Source organism: Petromyzon marinus, chromosome 19 (assembly GCF_048934315.1).
Source record: "Petromyzon marinus isolate PM22_M1 ecotype Great Lakes invasive population chromosome 19, UKy_Petmar_22M1.pri1.0, whole genome shotgun sequence".
NCBI lineage: Eukaryota > Metazoa > Chordata > Hyperoartia > Petromyzontiformes > Petromyzontidae > Petromyzon > Petromyzon marinus.
This window is the reverse complement of record NC_133685.1, coordinates 5,276,616-5,293,125: the sequence shown is the minus strand read 5'-3', so window position 1 is coordinate 5,293,125 and position 16,510 is coordinate 5,276,616. Positions and strand designations below refer to the sequence as shown.

General features: G+C 39.7%; 1 protein-coding gene across 2 annotated transcripts in view; it reads left to right on the top strand.

The window, feature by feature from the left end:
- The window catches only part of CWC22 (CWC22 spliceosome associated protein), a 96,531-nt gene that overhangs the window by 55,828 nt on the left and 24,193 nt on the right, over window positions 1-16,510 (top strand). The gene's annotated exons all lie outside the window — the stretch shown is intronic.

Here is a 16,510-nt window from a genome sequence, read left to right as displayed (position 1 = left end):
ATGGGAACGTAAATTGGTTGGCATGTGCCAAAATACTCATTTCAAATTTAAAACTGCATTGGGGGTACATTCAAAAAAATACTTGTACCTATCTCTCGATATGTGCACTTTTCCTATTAATCTTTGCTTCGTGGCCCAGAATTGCACCTGTCAAGTTTAGGATTGTGCAACAACAACATCTCCAGTAAGTGTTTTCTTTCATGTGGGTCATCTTTCGAGATAAAGCGTTCTATTTCGTGACTAATCTCTCCGTAACTAAATTTTTATTTTTAAAGCAAAACGTGATGTTTACGTTGCGATTGCGATTTGCTGTCGATCGTTTATTTCGCTTGTCTGTTATTGTTTATTACGTATTATTTTGTCGCGTATGTCGGAGAAGCGGCTGTGTTGTTTATAATTGTTGATGAAAGCCGATTTAAGAACTTATTGGCTCACAGGGTGATTCAAATAAACTGAACTCGAAGCAATGTAGAAATAGAATAAGATCATTCTGCCAACCGAGCAGAACATCACCGATGTACTTTCTGCCGAGAAAGTTATTTTTTTAGTTTTCCCCCACAGGCTCTGACATTTCCACAGTGTTCTTTAAGGGAATTTTCATAGTTTTTTTTTTCTCTTGTAATGTCTGCTCTTTTTCTTAATGTGCACTCACACGTGGGTGGCCGGGGGGGGGGGTCCCCTGCTGCTCTGCGCCAAATATCGATGCGGTGCTTTGGCGGCACGCCCTTTGTCCAATTCGGGGTGGTGTATGATCATCTTGTTATATGTGGTTGCGTCTTGCAATCACACGCTATTGTTGGGTTGACAACGCCAACAACGATAACTGTTCACATTTCTTGAGAAGCGTTCAGGATTTTTTTTTTTACTTTTGCAGTTTTGATTCGGAGTGCACTGGGTGTCAACATTGTACGATAGAACATTGTCTCTTTAAGTTCTGATAACCCTGCTCAGTTTAAGAAACATTCGCAATTACACCTTGAATAGTCCCGTTGCTCGATAGAATTGAACATTGCGTGTTATAAATCATGTTTATTATTGTTGTTGATACATTCTCGGAGTAATTAACCATTTGTGGCTGTTCTCCACAACTGATTTTAAAAATGAAACATGGGGGATGTGCACATTCATGGACCAGGATTAAAGATGATTTTTTTTCAGGCATTGACAGTCTTAAGAGACTATATGGTTGAAGATGCTCTCAGATTAGCATGGTTGGCCCGCACCTCCGATTAGCACAGTTGGCTACGTGCGGTACGAAAGGCGTTCAGCGTACAGAGAGAAGATACGGTCCCTTTCTTGGCAGAGTAGAAGCTTGAGCTAGCAACTTGACAAATTATCTCCATGTGAACAAAAATGTGCGGCATCGTTTAATCTCCTTTCATTAAAAGGCATTTCTACTCTTAATGGATTTGCATACTTTTGGCCGAAACGCCAGATAATGCAAACGATGCTTAAAATATAAACTTACGTGACAATCAAGGTTTCTCGACGACATGCTATTCTCTCTTTTGTGTGGAGAAAAGTAATTCCTTCGACGGACCAGTATGTAACTTTTTCTGTTGCTCATCTAAGTTTCTCATACATTGTATTCGGACGTGATTTAATTCCTTGATTTAAATTATATGCCTATCAGAATAAACATGTTTTTCTCTTAATTCTTTGGTGATGTGCTGTGTGGAGCTTATAATCAAAGTCTCACATCTCCTCCCTTCATATACTCTGATCGCTCATCTATATTGTGAATGCAAATTGAATGCATGGTTGGTCAATCCGTACAGACTCCGCGTAGACCAAGCTCACTTTCGTCGGGAATAAGAAATAATGTGCACTGAAGCGCCTACTTCATTCAACATAAAAGTAAATACATTTTGCCCTCCACCAAACTGGGCCAACTAGAACCATTTTACTGCAAAATCTGAGCAACAGTATGTACAAGGAAGCTGTCTTGCGTCGGTGTTGTGCATTGAATTACCGGCCAGGTGGCTCGGCAGCAGAGCGAGCGGCTCTAAATCGACAGCTCAAGAGAGTTAAAATCCTGCTTGGTAGTTGACTCAGCCCATCATCTCACCCGGGCCGATAAAAAGGGTACCAACTAGTGGGGAAGTGAACAGTGGTTGTCCTATGTATAGACTCAACCCTGCCATTGGAATGTGACATTTTCATTTTTGTATCTGCGGTTTTAAACAGGAGATGAGCGTGCAACGCTTCAATGCTAATTTTATCAAGAAATACATTTTACTTTTTTTTAGCTTTCCTTTTTCTACTGATTTCTACTGGCTCGGGCTTGTAAGGCTTTACAATGTTTTGAGGCTGTGCCCCCGTAGCTTTAGTCCGCAGAGAGCAAGGCTGATTGAGTTACGATGTCGATGGCTCACAAATTCCTCTGCTCGTTTGCAGTAATTGGCCCATGCGGTGCACACTCCTCCACAATGAAGAAGTCTCCGGGAGACGTGCATGCTCGATGGGTATGTGTGAAACTGTCCGTCGAGCCAAAGCATTCTCGGCAGCAAAATATAATAGCATTGTTCAGAAGCGTGACATACGTTAAGGCGACCACAGCAGCTAAGGTGATAAAAAATTATAACCATACCTTGCTTCAATATAGGGTGCCCGATAACATTGGCGTGAAGACCACACCGCCTTGTGATTGGATGAGTTGGTGTGATGCGAGGTCATAATTAGATTTTTTTTACGATTATTATTTTGTTTGGCTCTTTTCACCATCTCGTTTGTGTTGTTTTGCATGTTTTGTCTTGTTTGTGCACTTTTGTTCACGCCATTATCCTAAACGTTACATTGGAATGTAGCTTGCACGCGCAATTTAATATTTGTCCCCGGCCTGATGAACCAATAGACAATTTGGATTGGCTGTGTAGTTATTATACCGACTATATAATAATCTGGCCATCTTGTGGCAAGCGCTTTTTTCTACCTTGTTGTGCTATTTCCGCCCTGCTGTTCGCCGCAGACAGATGTATGCGTGCTATACACAAAGTCTCAAGCTGTGAAAATAATTTGTAAATATTGAGCGCATCGTGCTGTGTGACAACACAAATGACGGAAAATATGTGTGATTGCTGTAATGTATCTCTTCTCGAAATATTGACCAAATATCTCCTTAAAGAGGTATGTTTTAAATATGGCTTTTATTTCAAACTGTAGTGCCTCGCCATACTGTCGAATAACGAATAAACTCGGAATAAATAGTTAGTCTGTAGACAAATATGAAAAATAGTATGCCCAAAAAGAGAGCATACATTTTCCACATTAACAACTACATATGCGTTACACATGCTGTATACTACTTATTCCAGGCGATTATAATACTCTTAGCATTGTGAACTTAAGAAGACATTCACAACGCGTAATTTACTGGTCTCGTCAGATGTCATTGCATGTACCTTACACATTTCCTAATGGCTGCTACACAATTACAGTTGACTTGTATTGATTGGGAAGAACTGGTTGAGGAAATAATTATTTAAACCCCAATAGCGCTCATGCTTTAAAAAAAAGCAATTCCAAACAATACTGCAATTGAACAAATAAATAGCGTCGAATCAGTGGAGCAGTTAGGCAACTTTTTCCCAAGAACGGCGCTGGAAGAAAAATAAAATGTTTCCAATCTGACGTCAAACGGGCCAGTATTACATTGCCATTGTGCCTCTGGCCACAACCTATTTATTTGTAGTTTGCTCTTAGTTTATCAGCGTAGGCTTGGTCATATTGTACCAGGCCACAATGGGGCTTCTCTACAGGCCAGAATTGACCTGAGGTGCGCGAGCTTACAATTTTTATTTCTAAAGGTGTACGAGGTCAGCGCGGGTTGCATTGAGATGGGAACGCCTAGCACTCTCGACCCCGCTTAGTTTCCAACCTGTGATCCGTGTGGCACCTTTGGTGGTTTCGTGAAGCCACGTGAAATGGGCCATTGAATTTGTGCTGAATTTTGAAAAATGTGTTAATAGTAGTGCATGGGGGTGGTCTGCAAGATATATTGAGGGTTGAAAGTGGTTCGCGGGGCCTAGAATTGTGGGTCTAGAATTGCCGGACATCTGTGAAAAAGGGCCTCTTAGCTCTTGTCGGATTCCTCCAGTGTAAATAAGTATTTTTGATTATCATGGAAAGGGTGTCAATCACTGCTTAGGATTGAGCTTGTGATCGTAATTATTGCTTTTATTCCATTTGGCAGCTGATAACATAATTCTGCAAGACATGCTTTTCACAAAGTGTATTCCAGATTTGCAATTTGAAGTAACTATAATTTATTATGTTATGCCATTTGTTATTTAAGAGCCAGTATTGATTTGTTAACAGTGCACTACGTTTATAGAATTTCAGCCTTTATAGCACAAATAAACATGCCATAGACACCATGCAATATTTAGTAATCCTTGAAAATGTTCTTTTATAAAGTGCCATGTTGTTTGGGAATAGAAGTGACCAATTTTCTAAATATCAAAAAATCGTGCTTCATTCAAAGATAACAACGAATGTATATTTGCATTTTGCAAAGGTAGCTATTTTGTTTGTTCAAATTATGTATGTAAGCAAGTGCAGATGCCTTCTCCCCCTCGGGTGCATTGGCACATCGCATCATTATCAGCTTACAATGTAATTAGATGTAAATGAGATGCTTCCTGCTGCAATTTAACTTTTATTATAGAGCAGTTACAATTGCTGTGGATTTTTTGTTCGGTGAGGAATTTATTAATTGTGTCAGTCCGACACACGCGCCAATAGCACACGTGCGAACTGTAAAAGTAAGATAGCGCGGTGTATTTCGTTTTAAAGTTTCATTTTCCTTTGGCTTGCTCTGAAAACATCAAAGGCATGCTTCTGATATGCAACTTTAAGTCTCTAACATAATTATGAAAAATAGATTTTGCCCGATACAATACTTTTTTTTTATAATCTACTGATATTAACCTTTGCTGCATTACCACTTAAAACGAGACGTTTATCAACATACATATTTCTTTAATTGCAATTTATTAGCATACCATCAACTCGTACATGTTAATTTTCAACATCCTACAAGCCTAAGGCCACTGGTTATGATTATGTAAAATAAAAAGCACTTGTTTATGTATCAAATGCTCAGATTTGTTTGTGATGTAATAATGTTCACGTATAAAGTTAGCTTTTTGTGCAAAATCCACCGTCAGTTTTTTTTCCCCTTAAGTTTTCACCTCACTCGTGCCAGCTGTGTCCAAATTTGTTTAAATTATTTACGATGACACTGGAGGATGTTTTCATGAAATTGGATAGAAAAAAAGGGCGTAAAATATAAATGTAGAAAAATATTCACCGTATCAGATTGTGCTGACAAGCACGGTCCTTTACAACGTACACCAGAATTAACCACAGTAACCGCAGGAAGAATTTGATAGTGATGCCAGCAAAGTTAGCCCCAAAATAAATATGAACAAGTATTGGAGCTCTTACTAAAACTAATGTTTTTTTTTGTTTGTTTATCAGGTAAGGCCCACTGAGCTAAATAGATATTTTTTTCAGAAGTGATCTGGCCACAAATGATAGCTCAACGAAGTGGCGTATCGCGTGTAAATTTATAGCAGCCAAATAATACTCCATGTTTCTAAATGTGGAGGGATGAAACGGAGGGCTCGGAGATGAAATCGACTCAACCACGGGGAGAATGTGAAAACTCGAAATATACGGGCGTCAGGTTTGGGATCGAACCCTCGACCTGCTGTATACCAGGCGAGGCAACGGGGTGCCAGATTGTAAAAGTTCGCTAGAGAATTTAAACTTCCTGCCACAGGAACAGAGCTGAAAACGAGTGGAATATACATACCTCGGCCAGTTGTTAAAACGCACACCAAGATCAAAACTCTTAAGTAAAGAGGTGGATGAGAACATGTTAAATTGTTGCTTTTGAAAAGCTGAACTTTGAAGAATAAAACAATTGAAATTGCGGAGATGAAACAACGAAATTTGCTCGGGTTGCAGGAGCTGGGTGGATTGCTACGCTGCTGAACCCTGAAAGATGGTAACAATTTGGGGAGGGCCGCATCCAGTCGTGGATTGATTAGGACAGATGATGATGATGATGAGAGTCCTTTCAAACAATGTCTCTGGGAGATAGGAATATACGATAAAGAAAGGTAAGAGGTTAATAAATTAAAAGCAATGTTTACGTGCAGAGTGTCATTGCAAGGTAAAACGGATTCAAGCAAATGGTGTGGCTATACTTTCACCAGACTCGTTGAATTTGGGACCTCCCTTGCCAGTATCAAAATATAAGAATAGGTTTTACCCTTTCTGGCAATAAAACCGGTGTGGACCAATCAGTTTCAAAGACAATGCATATACTACCAGAGGATGTTTTTTCTTTGCATGTTCACCACAAGTATATGTGGTTAATGCAGACATGATTCTTAACACCTGTGTTACTGGTAGGAAATGTAGTGGACTGGAAGCCCAACCGGGATTAATTCACAGGAGGCAGGGGATTAATTGTGTATGTCTGTGGATGCCTGTCCACGTGTATCCGGACACCCGGATAAAATGGGAGGGGTGGAGCTGGGTGGAGAGGGGAGGGTGGGGAGGGGCTGGGTGGGGAGGGTGTGCAGGGGCTGGGTGGGGCTGGGTGGGGCTGGGTGGGGGTTGGGGAGGGTGGGAGCTGTGGGGAGTGGGAGGGGTGGGGCTGGGGGGGAGAGGGGCTGGTCACCCCGTGGTGCCCTTATAAAACTCATAAAGTTTAACCTACTCACGCCGGCTTGTGCCCGCCCTCACAGTCGGGCATTTTTGCGGAATACACCACGTGGTGCCGCCGTTGGCCCTGGCCATTGACCGAGCAACCCAACGTTCCTACCAGCTCCCTCCGCAGGAATGTGTTATTGCCAGGAAGGGTAAAACCTATTCTTTCTCATTGAATTTGTCTTATAGATTTTGCACACATTTCGATGGGCATTCCATTTTGTAGGGTTTCAGAGCTGGGTTCACTTTCCCAAAGGACTCCCACAACAAGGAGCTTAGCCGCACATGTAATCAGAAGCTGATTAAAACGCATCACTAACAATCCATGCATAGTGGTGTTGTATCGGAAAGAAACATCAACATTTGCGGAGGCAAATGGCTTCTGGCTCCTTTAATTGAGCAGCCCTTGCAGCCTGGCCATGATATGTGCGGGTTAGATCCGTTTCGGTGACAAGGGAGTGGGTGGGGTTAATGGAGGTCAGTGTGGGAGGGCAGTCCCGACATGCTTCTCTCGCTTAACGCACAGAACCATTAACGGTTTCCCGGAAGAGAGAGAGAGAGAGAAAAAAATAGTTTTGGCTGGCTCGTGTACATTTGATACTGGATACAATAACAAGCCTTCGTTTCATGTTGACACAGTCAGTGTAAGTAGCGCATTGATGACAAGTTCAGAGAAAATTGTATTTTCTCATTAAAATTCGTTTGTATTAGGTATGTATGGTTTTGGTAATGAAGTTGATATTATCCGTGTGATAAAAATGCTAGTTGTTAAATGCCGGCCACAATAAAATTGCCATCGTGTTGCTGTGTGCAAGAGATAACCCCAATATTGATGGGTCATTTCGTTCCCGCCACGTACAATTGAGATGCGTCGCCTTGATCTGCCCCATGTCAACGTTAAACGATCGAGTTAAGTTTTGAGATTGCAGGGCGGTTCTGCCCTTTAAATGTCCCGAGTTGGCACCACTGAGATCCGGGTTGGAACTTTTGATTTATGGACACCTGCGATGAAACCAAATTTGCAAGTGTAGTGCATTGTTGGTCCTAAGCTCAGTTGCCAACATTTGTTCACAATTAGGCAATATTGGCTTGACTGCCATGCAATGAAATATTTTTCAAGCAGGAGGACGTGTGTGGCAGAAGCGCACAATTAGTGCATGGGTTAAAACAAAACAAAAACGGTCACTTGAAAGCAGGGAAAAAAACATAAAACATACACAAAGCATACACAACGTATACACAGCATATACACAACTCATACACAAAACATTCACAAAAGTAGAGAGAGCTCGAACTTATTTGGGTAACATGTTCACCACAATGTTTTAAATTTTATATCACAAATTAAGAGTGTCTGAATTGTGCACCACATTGATTTGTTAAAAGTTAATGAGAAAGGCGTCCTATCCTCTGTGTTAATCTACATTTTAATTTGTTTCTAAACAATAACTCTTGCAGGGTTAGTTGTATGGTCTTAATTCTGTGCTGCAATACATATGCTTTTATTTAGCTTTTTAAAAAGTTTATAATTGTGTGTTTTTATAGCAGTCTGAGTTGTACTACCCAATTAATGAAAAAAAAAATATTTATCTGAATATTGTCTGACCACTTATTGAGTTGGTGACTGCTTATGTGTGAAGATATTCGTCATCAAAATCATCATTAGTCCTGAACACCTGCCTTAGCTATTGCACGATGCAATAATCCGTCGAGCTCGCGTACACACGCAGGGTTCCATCACTCCCTCTCCGCGGTAGACACTCTTGGGCATGATCCCTTGATCCTTCCTTTGCAACTCCATCAATAGCCTCCACCACCGGCCATCAACTCATCTACCAACATGTTTCATGCCCCAATACCCCCTTATTGTTCTTAAGGTGATGTCTCTTATCCGCCGATGTTCTCCGACGCATGTCTTTTCTTTACACGTGTGATTCTAAGCATGCGCCTCTTCATGCTGCCACTTTCATCACTGCCCTAGCGATACATACTCTGAAGTGTTTTCCAGTTGCATCCCTTGAATTTATATTTTCACTTGCTTATCAAACTACCTTTAGAACTGCTTTTTAACGAACTTATTTTCGTGTTTAGTTGTCCATCCCCCCGCACTTCTGATTAGCATGGTTGTCTACGTAGGGTGTGAAAGAAGTTATACGTACACAAGAACTATTAATACTTCATTTAGTTCTCGAACCACAATATTCCACCTTTATTAAGTTATGAAATCATTTCCTGCTGTTCTTTCTCACTGACCATTAAGTCGAATCACCCTGCAGCAATTTTCAGATGGTCACCCTACGCGCGCTTTCAGATGCGCTTCTGCGGCCACCTGGAACGCTCCTCCTTCCGATAATGGGAAGCCACTGTAGCTCTGCACTTTTAAATCTAGATTGAAAACGAATTTTTTGTTCTTCCCTCGCACCCGATTAGCACGGTTGGCTACGTACAGTGCGAAAGAAAATCAACATGCATACATACATACAGACACACATACAAATAAAAGTATGTGTGTCTCTATGTATGTTATCTAATATTAAAAAAAATACATATTTAACAGACAATTCAACTGATAAGGCCACGGATGCTATAATATCGCACGAAAATATAGCAATCATAGTTTTTTTGTACATTAGCATTTGTGGGCAACTTCAGGGATTGAAATACAGCCGAAAATGTACGGATAGCAATGATTTAAAAGTCGTGCCATGCATTCATGAATAAAAATGACATTTTGTAAAGTTTAAAGCCGTAATTTAATATGAGCGTTGATCTTGGGTTGGCTAGTAGCCACGTGGCCAGCCCGCATGGCTATCACATGTGACCTGCTAAACTAAGTTTGGATAGTGCTACTCCATCCCGGCAATCAATCGGCATGGGGAAAAGCCTCAGCCTGCTTTCTTGGGTATGTTATGGAGATGGAAATTGGCGCTCAGTGAGTGACAGATTCCATTACAAGTGTGAAAATTTGATTCTGGATTGAGCTGTCTTGTTGCAGCTGGGCTCCGCCAAATCACGTGTTAACCCGTTCATAAAGCAACTTGTTATTTACCTGCTGAGATTTTCCATTGCAGGTTTGGTGTGAACAGTAATGTATTGCGTCATATTAGATTGTGGGAAGTATGTTACTTGCAAAAACATTTCTGCTGATATCTAGGTTGCTGTGGTGATGTATGAAATAACTCAGTATCATTTCCATCACACAAATACACCAAAACAACTATTATATGACCTGGTGTTTCGTGGAGATTTTACATTGTTTCATAATAAGGTATAACCTGAATGAAAAATAATAATGAAAAAAACACCTTAAAGAAACGCCAAAATAAATGTCCTTTGTTCAAAAGAAAACGTAAGAGATGTTTACAAGTTATAACCGCTTGCGTTTCAGATCCTCCTAAAAAAAATCCTCAATATATTTATCTCCACAAGCAAGATAAGCAACCCATGTTTGGTTCCCCGACCAGACATAGAATACATATGGGGTGTTTTGTGTGAGGCACGATGAGCATTAACATTTAAATGCCACTGCCCCACCATCTGTGACAGTATGCTAATCAGTTATAATCATCCTTTATAAGCCCATTTTGTAACAATGCTGAATTAAAACTTGGTTGCATAAGCAAATCTTTGTTACGACGGTCCTCAGTTGTGACGAGAAATGCGCTTGCTGTGGTGCAATCATTAAGAAGTTGAAAATTAAATGTCAAAGGGAAGTAGTATTTTCATGTGAGAATGTGAATCCTAATTTTGTTATTTTTGTCAAGGATGCGCTTGCATAAAGGAGCAAGCTTCCTCTCCACCCATTTCCAATTATTAAATAAAATGTGTGGCGAAACTACATTTAACACGTAAGCTTTCGCGACCAATAAAATCCATAATAAAAAATGTTGGGGTTAAATCGCGTAAATATAAATGTGTCGTTAAACCTGCCATGGCCCTACAGAGCCAATTAGTAGGGTTTGTCACATTAACAGAACATGCCTTACTTATTGGCTGTCGGGTGGTGGCGGGTTTAACGACATTTTATTTACGCTGTTTAACACAAAAAAAGCTATGTTATGCAAAACTACATTGTCCAACTTAAGAATATCATTTTTACACGTTTTTTTATGTATGTATATATTTGTCTATATGCCTATGATGTTGCGTATAGGAAACCATGATAGAAATAGTTTAGCAACTGAACTCATCATAAACTATGCTTAAATGTATCATTATTATGGTGTTTTTCAATATGTATTTGTTAATTCTTTGTAATGTCCAATATTACCGAATATGAGATGGCCAATTTTGGCTTTATTTTATGCATTTATTTCACCTATCTAATCCGAAATGTTATCAGATTGTGTATATGTGTATGTATGTAATGCATATTGAACTTCTTTTGCATCGTGCGTAGCCAACCGTGCTATACTCGGATTTGCTGTGAATATCCTGGGTGACAACATATCTCCTCCTTACCTGACTCCTCTGCTGGTTATACAAAGAATCTATGGATTTCTATATATTCCCATTTTTTCTTTGCTTGGGATAATGATAAATATGAGCAAAATAAAATTTGTTTACAACAACTTTTGAGAGACCAAAAATCGTTGTAGGAGGAACACAAGACTATATGTCTTTTTCTAGGAAAAAATACCAAAGGTACTCCAAAATCAATTGTGAAATAGAGGCGAGCGAGTGCAGGTTGGAGTGCTTTTGGAAAAATGTGATTTACTAATAAAAAAAACATAACAACGTGCCTAAAGAGGAAATCATTAAAGCAATGGATATTATGCATTATGAAAAAAGGAATGAAAAAACCAGAACACTAAAATAGTTAGTAGAAGAATAGCCTACATGTACTCTATGAAGAAGCATGGGAGGCGAGTGCATGTAATTACAGAGAGACAGAAAAAGAAACGCATGGTTCAGAGAACAAACACAAATCCAAGACATCAGAGTGACTGTGAGGAAAAGTAAGTGGGCTAGGGTAGGACAGATCACTTGAAGGGTTGATGGGGCGATGGACAAGACAGTTAATCAAGGTTGCAACCGGGGGAGGGATCATGCCCCAGAGGTTGACCGCTGCAGAGATGGATTGATGAGATCGGTTTATATGCAGGAGGGACATGGATTGTGGCATCGCGGCACCACAAGGAGTGACAACGATGCCAAATATTGCCAATATTTGCCAATTAATGAATCGTGTAACATTTTGTAACATGCTTGCCTTATAATGATGTTTGCACAGTGATTCGTGCACGTTGCTGTTTTATCGTCAGAGTCCCTGTTGCAAGCTCACGTGTGCAGATACATTTATTTTGTAAATGTTGTATTCGTAAAAACAATGAACTCATCGTTTCCCATGTATGTGCAATAATATCATTACATCAGCCGAATATCAGTTTCCAACCGGCATACGTTTGAATTTCTGGTTGGATAAAGTATAGCATTTTGACCCAGCTACTATCTGAAATCGTACGTAGTTTCACACGTCTGGTTAGTTGTTTCATCTCACTATGTTCACTATCCATCCACGTAGAATATTATTTCACTCTAACCAGGTGACTTATCATAGGCACGAGGATCCACACTTTAGTTCACCACAATCGGTCGATACATTTACTGTTGCTTCTTCCAAAGTTTGAAACTCTTACTTTTGTCGAAACATATATGGAGCTAATTTTATCCGGCTGCCAATTTTGGGGTGTGAAATTATCATGATTAGTTGAGAAATTGTATTGGGCACGATATCAGCCAGGCTTTGCAGTGGAACGATAATAGGTATTGCATTGTTAGACTTTCAGTCGGCATGGTTACCCGCGTTCAGACCACATATTGCAAACTATATACGGCATTATTTTTCAACGTATAAAGAATTATGGTTTTTATAACGGAGGGGTTTAAGGAAAAATCATTAGTTGCACAACCAGCACTGCGTTGTTTATAATTTCATTAACACTTTTCTTTTTCCCTGAAGATACATTGTGCGGTGAATTCTTGTAATGCTCAGCACTTATAAAATTAAAGAAGGCCATCTGTGTCAATAGTAAAACACACCTGTAGTCATTATACTTAACATGCACATACCATATGCTGTGTGAAACAAGGATTAATCTTTCTTAGCAATAGCCTCTCATTATTCATGAGCAAGCTGAAAAGAATATGTGCTTCATAATTGACCACGCTCCCCAATTAAAATGTTGTCTCTTCTGTTTAGAAGCAGCTGCTGTGTATCTATAATTAATCCAGTGATATTCACATCTGGAATTATTTTGGCATTCTATTGATTGCAGTTTTGCAATTTGTTGCGTTTTTTCTACTCATGTCTGGACTAAGTATGTCCATTTAAGGGGTGTTATTATTCTGGTGTGGTAGCACGATGGTTTGCACATTTTACTTTGAACCTGCCGACCGGAATTTAATTCCCAGCCTTCCGTGGACATCAGTGGTGCATGATATTTGATCCTCGCCCTGTGGATTCATGACATAGGGCTGAAATAATGTTTAATTATTCGTACGTGTTATTTGTGAATTGGGCTTGCTACACATGATTATTAACTTAACCGTGAGCTTGTACAAGGGCCACATTTGGAATAGTCTGGAAACTGACATCACGGGGTTTCACCCGATATCCTTTAAATATCTATTTTAAATAACTATTTTACTGTGCTGTCCTCCACAGCAAAGATGAGAGAGGGGCTCACTCAGCAAATATTTTTTTTCCGAATACCACTGTAAAAGCTCAGCCAGGCTTGATAGAATTCAGTGCAAAATGGCGTTTTGCGCAGGCATTGGTTTTGGCAGATGACCAACAAATCTCCTACATAGGAGGGTCCATGTTTTACCTCGGTCTGGCGATTGTTACTTGAACTCGTGAACACATTCTTGGTTCTTTCGGTAAAGTCACGCAGAAGGGAAACAATAAAATAATACAAATATAAAACAATAAAATTCTCACGACGTTTCGACTGCAACACAAGCAATCATCAGGTGTGAAAACCACATCAAGAACATTTGAAAAAAAGTGGTGGTTCTTTTTTACGTTAGCACAACGGAAAACGATTTGGCAGTTTGTTCAGACGGACGAGTCCATCTATGTTCGGAAAAGAGGAGGGGGGAGACGAAAATAATGGATGCGGTCTGAAAGCCACCGTAAGCGTGAACAATCAATTAAGACCCGAAATGGTTTATCAAATCCTTCCAATGATTTCTAAGCCAGAATCCATCTTCTCGGTTGAAATTGTCTCTGTGTTTGTATATGTGGATAGCCTCATGAGCGAATCTTTCATGGTAGCCAGATGTCTTGCAAAGAACCTCTGTCTTGGAGACACAATTAAATTGGTTTTATGGCTTAATGTGTGTGACAAGTATATGTGTCTAAGTGCCTTCTACGTATGGTTTTCTTTGGTAAAATATTTCGGCAAGAAACATTTTTGACAATTGTTCCTTGAACATTGTGTCTGAATTCGATTGGGGTCAGTCTTGCTTGCAGTAAGCATGGCATGCCAGAGCCTTGGAATATACCGCAATTGAACTGCGAAGCCGTGAACAAAGCCCCCCCCCCCCCCCCCCCATGGCTTTCCCATCGTCAAACGCCAATTCCTGTCAGCTCCAAAGACACGACAATTTTTTCTGAACAAGATAATTTGTGACTTGCTCTCACCAAAAGTAATATCTGCAAGGCTGTGCATGTTTGGTAGAATTTGAGCAATCACACGCAAATGTCAACTGATTTAAAAAGTACACTTTTATAGAAGTGTTGGCAATTTCGATGGGTGTCTGTAGCCACCATTATTTGCTAGACCGTTTCAGATAAGATGGATCTACAGAGAAAGCTAGTGACTGATATGGGCACATTTGGCAGTGGCATGTGGAGGGCTTGTAGGAGATGGACAGGAAACGCTATATCCGCGCTCGATGGCCTCGTTCCAACCATTCCCAACTTTGTGCCTTCAAGTTTGACTACTTTTTGATAGAGAATGTTCCTATATTTTCACACATTTGGACCATGATAAACCTGTCCGTCAGATGTAGGTCAGCCAATTCTTTTTTTCCTATCGCATTTTTTGGGAAAATTTTTCGACGGGAGGGAATTGCTTTTAACACATTTTTTTTGTAAAGTCGTACATGGATTTGTTTGATGTTTGTTCATTATTCATCTGTATGTTCCTCTAAGCCTTTGACCAAGTCACCCTCAATGCACTTGGTCTCGTCAGATATTGGAAGCTGAGCAGCATTGAGCCTGGATAATACTTGGTTGGGTGAACACAACAAGTTGCTGTAGGCTGCTGTTGGGCTAAGTGTTGGAAACCAGAGGACAGTGCAGCAAATTCCATTGATGTAGTGCACTCAATGCTCTAATATTTATGCTTTCCGCCTTCAACCTCCACTTAACAGCGTGTTGAAGTGTGGTCAAATAACTCGACCCTCATGGTTATTGATGGGTCCTAATCCAGCAGCAGAATTACAGAGCACTTCACACATGAATATTTGTAAAAAAAAAATGTTATCGTTACACAAAAAAAACCTAGTTTTAGAAAGACACAGAAGGAAATAATGTCACGTAAAAAAGCAATGAAAACATAAAATGTTTTCAACGATTATTTATTTCCCCATTTCACATGCTTATTTTTAACAGGATAATGGCTAATGCATAATTATGTTGTTTCTATTTATTGCTTGTGACTAATTTTTTTTTAAACAAAGCTATGCCAGAGCATATTACATTCTGATATTTACAGAGACCTTCAAAAACACGTTCTTATTTTAGTTGTCTCAATAGTCTGTATTCACATGTGGTTTTTGTCCCACGCAAAGAAAATGCAGTAAATGGAAACAGCACTTGGAGTCGGCTCAGTGGATGAAGTTTAAAATCGTCCAATTTGGGAAATGCTGTCGATTTGCTTTGTCCTAGAAGCCACAATCTTCACCCTTTGATGGTGCCTTTAGAGCAGTCTGCCACTTTTTTATTTCCTGAGAATTCTCCAAGCGTAGGTAAATCTTAGTAATTTGTAAGGTGTGTTGTTTCCACTGACTAAAATTGTGCACATTCATTCAGTGGTGGGTTTGGATTATAATTACATTAAGTCATTTTTGTTATGCATCTTTTTGTGCCAAGTTATTTACTCTGAATTATTGTTCTTTATCGTGCTGCACTGGTGGTTTTTATGAGTTTGTTGTTCAAAGGTTTGGCCTTTTAATGTTGACACTGTTTCTAATACCAATTTACATAGAATTTGTATTACAATTCCAACCAATTTGTATATCATTTTTTACTCATCAGGCCATTCATCTTTTTCTTGTACACTTTGTATGATTTTTTTCTGAGATAAACATAGCACTTAAACCAATCCCGAAATGAAATGTTGAATTGTGTAATGTTGGAAGTTTAAACATTTCTCTTACCTTCCCGTCTGTGCACTTAGGCATGGTTTCTTAATGCTTGGAGATCTACAGGCAATATAAAAATACACATACTCGTGTGGCATGACCAGCATAGTTGATCAGGAAGGCTTCTTTTTGCATTTCCAATCCGCTGGCGATGTGATAATGCATCCGGTTGGCAGCGACCCGGGGCAGTCTGCTTATCTACCCGTGTTGATTTTAATCCTATGAGAAGACCAGTGCTGTGTGCCATTCTCGGTAAAAGGTGGCATTGGCAAGAAAAGGAGGCATGCGCATCTATTTTTAATATATATTTTTTTCTTTTTTTTTGCTTTTCTTTCTCACAAAATGTTCTTTGTTGTTCTCGAATATCATTGTAGAAATCTGCACTGTACAGTATTTGATTCTGGGCATGTGG